General features: G+C 45.1%; 1 long non-coding RNA gene across 1 annotated transcript in view; it reads right to left on the reverse strand.

Moving 5' to 3' along the window:
• Positions 1-4,563, reverse strand: part of LOC135320721 (uncharacterized) — a 47,257-nt gene extending 42,694 nt beyond the window's left edge. The window contains exon 1 of the long non-coding RNA XR_010379985.1: positions 4,184-4,563. This is a non-coding gene — a long non-coding RNA (uncharacterized LOC135320721). The remainder of the gene's footprint in view (positions 1-4,183) is intronic.
• Positions 4,564-6,816: the final 2,253 nt, after the last annotated feature.

Raw genomic sequence — 6,816 nt, forward strand, 5'->3', positions numbered from 1 at the left:
GGGGCTGACCTCTTTAGTAATAATGGAAATACGTACTAAAACCACACTTGGAACACCATTAGACATCCACTAGAATAGTTAGTTGTTAAGTGATATGAAGCATTGGTGAGGGCAACAAGCAATGGGGACTCTTACACATGGCCAGTGGGAATATAAATTCTTACAAATACTTTGGAAATAGGCTTTTTGAATGAAAGTTATATATGTGTGTGTGTGTGTGTATATATGTACACACACACACATACACATACACACAGACCCACACCCTATTACCAAGGGTAAGCCATGTGTGTACCCTTCAGAAACTTCTACATCTGAGCACCAAAGGACATCCAGAAAATTCTCATAATCACTATTTGTTATACCCCCAAATAGAAAATGACCCAAACACTTGTCAACAATAAATACATAACCATAAGTGGTGGCACATGCATACAAGTTGTATACTTTAAAGCAATAAAAAATATACTAGTTTACAGAAAACACTAGTGGATGAATCTTACATAATGTTGAGTGGAAAGTACGGGACCAAAAATTTCAAAAGCAAAAAAACCAATCCATGGTGGCTGAATTTAGGATGGTGAGTCCATCAAAGGGGTGCCGTAGTAACTGGGAAGAAACCCAAAGTGGAACAGCAATGTCCTGTTTCTTGACTGGATGAAGGTTACATAGATGTGTTTACTTTGTGAAAAATCACTGAGCTGTATACTTAAGATGTGTTCACATTTAAGCATGTATACTATATTTGCATTTTTTAAAAAAAAGTTTGCTTCCAAAAAAAGATATCCAAAGCCCAAGTATTTATCAGTAGGAGAATGGATAAAACAAATGATAGTATATTCAAACAATGAAATACTACTCAACAATAAACAAGAACCAACTACTGATTGAAGGATGAACCTCAAAAGGCTAATTTATACATTTCATTGTTAGGTAAATTTTAACTCAAAAGGTAAACAAAACTGTAAACAGGCATGTGCCCTGGGGGGAGGGGTGCTGTAGCCTTTGTCTCCTCAGACCTGTGCCATTACTGGCACATCTCGCAAGAAGAGAGGCAGGGCTCAGCCACAGCTACCATCTCCTCCTGTGCATAGTGCCTGGGCGGGGGCGGGGCTGAGGCCTGAATCTGCACGTGGGGGCTCCACAACCTCCTAGGCAGGACTGAGACTTGTTTATAGCCCGAGGCAGAGAGGATCTTTCTACCCTGACACCTCAGAGAACTTGTGCTGCCAAGAGAAACAAGGAGCTCAGATTTGGCACAGAGCATAGGTGGGGCTGTTCCGCAGTCTTCCCCGAGCCCACCTACAGACCGCCTACCCGAGGCAGAGCAGGCAGCTGCACAGAGCAGCAGAGTGACCAGCACGAGGAGAGAGCAGGTGGGCAGCCACCCACCTTCCTGGCAGGAACACAGCACCTGACCACGGTGCTGGGACGGGGTGTGATCTGCCCACCTGCCTCCCCCTGATCACAGCATCTGACTGTGGCATCAGGAGGGGGAGTGACCTGCCCGCCCACCGGGTAAGAGCTCAGCTCCTGACCTAGTGTTAGGAGGGGACACAATCTGCTAGCCAACAGCCACTGAGAACAGCACAGATGAGGGCGCCAACAGAAGGCCTATGAAACAGCAAGCTGAGTTCGCGAAGCAGGGTGACGATACAAAGACCTGTCGATCAAATCATTAAGGGCACACCATCTCCAGGATAAGTAGGTAACTGATACTCCTTAAGCCACGGTGCCAGAGAGATATGAGCAATGTGAAGAAGCAGAGAAACCACTCCCAATTAAAAGATCATGAGAAATCCCCTGAAAGCATGATCAAGGAAATAGACATTGATGGCCTACTAGATCAAGGTTTCAAAAAAAGAGTGATCAAAGTACTGAAGGAACTAAAAAAAATAGTGTTTAGGGATATAAAATATGTCAAAAATGAAATAGAAACTATAGAGAAGAACCAAGTAGAATTAGTAAACTCATTGTCTGAGATGAGAGCTGACCTAAAGGCTGTGCAAAGCAGACTAGAAAATACAGAAGAACAAGTATGTGATCTAGAAGACAGGACAACAGGAAGCACCCAATCAGAACAGCTGAGAGAAAAACAAATAAAAAACAATGAAAACAATATACGGGACCTATGGGGTAATATAAAGTGTGCCAATCTATGCATAATAGGAGTTCCAGAAGGGGAAAAAGAACAAAGGGGATTGAAAAGGTATGGGAAGGACTCATGACTGAAAACTTCCCAAACCTAAAGAAGGAATCATATCCAAGCACAGGAGGCTCAGAGGGTCCCAAACAGGAAGAACCCAAACAGACCCACACCAAGGCACATCCTAATCAAGATAGCCAGAGTCAAGGATAAAGAAATGATCCTAAAGGAAACAAGAGAAAAACAGAGTGAGTTACAAGGGAACCCCCATAAGGTTTTCAGCTGATTTCTCTACACTATTTACAACAGCTAAGACATGGAAACGACCTAAAATGTCCATAAACAGATGACTGGATAAAGATGTGGGATATTTATATGATGGGATAGTATTCAGCCACGAAAACTGACAACATAACGCCATTTGCAGAGACATGGATGCTCCTGGAGAATGTTATTCTAGGTGGAGCAGAACAGAAAGAGAAAGAGGAATACCATATGAGATCACTCATGTGTGGAATCTTAAATATATGCAATGTCTTGTGGTAACTCACAGCAAAAAAAAAAGTGACAATGAATGTATGTACGTTCATGTATAAATGAAAAATTGTGCTCTACACTGGAATTTGTCATAACATTGTAAAATGACTATTACTCAATAAAAAATGTTTAAAAATAAGTAAAATAAAATATAACCTTTAAAATACTGTATAATGAGAGGTGTGATGTTCTAGTATCTGTTCTAAGAAGTACGTTAGACACACATAAGAATAACCAATGGTCAGAAAGATCACATGTTACCAGCTACCACCCCATGCAAATTAATGGCATTTAGGAGATATTCATATATGTGTGTACATATGTAAAATATGTATTAGTATATATGTAAATCAAATAAAATATAATCTAATATAAAATCATATCAGCAAAAGCACTGTGCTGACATAAGTATCTTGGTGTAAATAGATTACAATTTTTTATTGAGTTGTCATAATGGGAATATTGTGAACCAAGTGGCAGTTGTAAAAAAAAAGTCATCCAAAAAAAAAAAAATCCTGACTACATGAAAAGATGCACAGTTACTATAAGGCCTCTCCCCTTATTTACTATCAATGTGAGAAAGTCTCTTGGAATAAGTTAGGAGAATTAAAACTCTTAACAAGACACAAAAATGCACTCTCTGTTAAAGAAAATAAACCAAAAGAAAAAACAAATGAATGGACAATTAAGATCCTACAGATAAAAATACCAATTTTTATGGGAAATATAGCCTTAAAATAAAAAATGAGATTATATTCTAATTTCACCTTTTGAATAAAGATATACAAAATTTAGCTGAATACCTTCGTATTTTGCACTTACGAAGAAAAAATGTATTTGCAATGAAAAAACAGCCATTATCCTGCCTTTTGAGTATTCTAAAGTTTTAGGTTTGAATATATTTCATCTTAAATGGTCTTAAGCACTATGCAGTGGTTGGTGTTTTAAAAATACCACTGTGTGTGGAACTTCTAAAAGTGATTAAAAAAATTTATATTTTTGTAATAATTTAGTAACGGCCCGGATATTATTTTTAACAAGACTACTCACCATGGAATGGTGCAAGATTTTTTCGATGAGTTTATATTCACACATGTTGAAGATTGTCACTATATTATGAGAAAATGTCAACCATGGCAGTATTTTGACTTGAAAACGAGATAAGCTGAGAAGCATATTTTAAGTATAAAATAAATGATTGCATGCCTTTAAAGACAAGAAAGTAAAAGCACGATAAAGTCTGACTTTGACACACTTAAAATGTAAAAATTAACATAATGTGATTTACACACTTCTCTTTAACTCTTTCAGTACTTTCTCAGCCCCTTTCCCATTACACCTGCGTCCCCGCTCCTGACCCGCGGTGTACACACCCCCGATCACACGGGGGAGCGGGGACACTCACACCTGCATCCCCGCTCCTGACCCGCGGTGTACACACCCCTGATCACACTGGGGAGGTGGACCCGGGCGGTGAGGACCAGGGGCGCGGACACTCACCGGCTCCCTGCGGGCGAGGAGAATAGTCGAAGCGGGCCCGCCAGCGCACCCGTCCCCTCCTGCCCAGCCGGCCGCGGCCCCAGCTCGGTCAGGTCCACACACACCCCGGCAGGGAGCGGGCGCAGGCAGTGGGAAACCGGCGTAACTTCAGATAGCGGGCGGGGAGCGTCCTCCTCCCGCGGACACGCAGGCAGCGCTGTCCTGGAGCCTCCATGGCGCCGCCCGCTCAGTCCTGAGGAAAACAAGCTCCGCCCCCAGGGAAGATGCTGGCTGCTGACGCGGACTGCGTATGCGCACCGCCACCTAAGACACGCTGGCTTCGCGCGCCCCCTGCAGGTCCTCGAGGGCGGTGCAGTATACTCAGAACTCACTGTAGAACACATGACCCCTCCCAACCAGGATGCTAAATCCCTGGAAATCTCAGTGCCCTGGCCTCTTTGTTGATGGCACTGGCGATGCGCTCATCCAGCCATGCCTGCTCTCTTGCCTGGCACATGCCTCAGTCTTTGCAATCCCGCCTGAATCAGATTCTGTTCTGGAGGAAGGACAGGTGCAGAAGAATCTCAAAATTCCAGACTTAGAAGGTGATCAGGAACACAAACTCAACTCTGTCAACTCCCTGGGGTCCCCTGAGGAGTCTGATTTTCTCAGAACCATCTGCCCTGTGTCAGGAGCAGACCAAGCCTCAGGTAGCTTAGAGAGGCTATCATGCAGCACATGCTTTGGACGGTTCTCAGTTCTGACCTGCATGATTTTGAGACCCTTTTGTAGCTCCTAACACTGTTTTCTCATACCTATAGTGATGGTTATTGACGACTGAGTTAATCCTCTTAAAATGCTGAGGTGCTGTTGTTCCTTGGAAAACAGAATATTTTGAAGGGATCAACTTTTTATCACTTCCCCCTAATTAAGTATGTTTTTAAAATTAGAAATGTTTCAGGGAGCACTCAGGTCCTCCTCTTGCACCAGTTCCTGGTGTTGGCAGTTTCTGCTCTGAGCTCCAGATCCTGATCCTTCCGGTGGTCTATGGTGATGCCAGTGTGTGCATGCTCTTCCTTGTGCACCGGTGTGGAAAGGAGACAGCCCTTCCCCTACATGAGGCTGCAACATTCTGACACTCAAAGCAGGCACAATGAAGAATCAGCTAGAGCCCCCGGTACCAGCTGTCCCAGGTAGAAACATCACCTTCACCACAGTGTTCCTGTGCTCCTATCAGGCCTTCACTACTCCCAGCAGGCCATGCATGAGCAGTGTGACAGGTGACTGCCTGTCCCAGCACAGCATGGTGGTGATGATCCCACCTTATCTGTTTGTCTTTGGAGTGTCCCCACACCTCTCTGAGCTTCACTTTGCTCTTCTCACAGGCAGGGTTGTACAGGCATGAACCTCACAGTGTTATGATAGGTAGTCATGGTAGCTGCTCACCCAGTGGCAGGCTCTGCCGAGAAGGCTGCTGGGAGTGCTGTGTGTCTTCACACTTGTCCTTCACTCTCCCCAATGAAAACACTCTTGGCCTTATCCTTCCCTGGCCTGTGGCCTTTCTGTGTTTGCAAAAGAACATGGAAACAATCTGTTTGCAAAGAAGTTTTGAGGTTCTGTCCATCTGGTCCAGGAAATGCTGACTCTGCTAGATGTGCTGTTGGGTGGGCTCTCATGGGAGAGGCTTGGGCAGGACTTCCCTTAGCAATAAGCTGCCCCACCCAAGCCTTTCCATGATCCAGACTCCTGGGACCAGGGTGCAAATCCCCAGCTCCCCACTTGTCAACAATGTGACCTGGGCAACTTTCTCAAACCCAAGCTTTGTCCACCCAAGGTCATCAGAGATGGGGGATAACAGGATGTCCTGCACAGAGTGTCTGTGCAGATTAAGTGAGGTAGAACAGACAGAACAGTGGTGGGGCCTGGCCCATTGGTTGGCAGAAGGGAGCTCACCATGTGCAGCAATTTCCTCGGGTCACCCAGCAATCTGCCCAGAGGCTTAGCCACTCCATCACTATCATGTGTCTGAAGTCCACTTAACCACATGGGAGAGAAACAAACATATTCTGAGTGTAGCTGCCACAGGGAAAAGTGTATCTGAGCGGGGAGTAATACCAGAGGGTGATCAGGATGGTGGAAGATGCCCCCTGAGGTTGAGCAGACTGGAGCTGCCCTCCAGAGCCTGGGGTTAGTGAGGATGGGCTTGTAGAAATGCCTCTCTCCTTTAACCATCAATGCTAGGTCCTGTGGGTACTGAGTCCCACAATCGGTGTGCTGCTAGTGCCCTCAGCACAGAGAAAAACCCAGGGGTTCCCACAAGGCTTCGGCCATGTCCTCTGCTTCCTGAACTCCCATTCTGGTGACCCCACCTGGGATGCAGAGATGAGGTGAGGCAGGGGCTTTTGCTGTCAACACCACTGCTCTACCCTGGGAATCTGACACACAGTAGGTGCTCGGTAAGTCATTGTTGAATGAACAGCAATACTGGGCCAAGTTTCTGTGGGTGTCTGTGCCCCCAGATCAGGGACCCCTCAGGGCCAACCTCACAAGTGACATGAAAATAATAATGCCACCAGGAGCAATAACAGTTCCTCAGAATAAGTGGGCTTTTCCAAGCACTCTCCACCTGTTGCAAAGGCCTCCCTGCAGGGAAG

Source organism: Camelus dromedarius, unplaced genomic scaffold (genome assembly GCF_036321535.1).
Source record: "Camelus dromedarius isolate mCamDro1 unplaced genomic scaffold, mCamDro1.pat HAP1_SCAFFOLD_114, whole genome shotgun sequence".
In the NCBI taxonomy this organism is placed as follows: Eukaryota; Metazoa; Chordata; class Mammalia; order Artiodactyla; family Camelidae; genus Camelus; species Camelus dromedarius.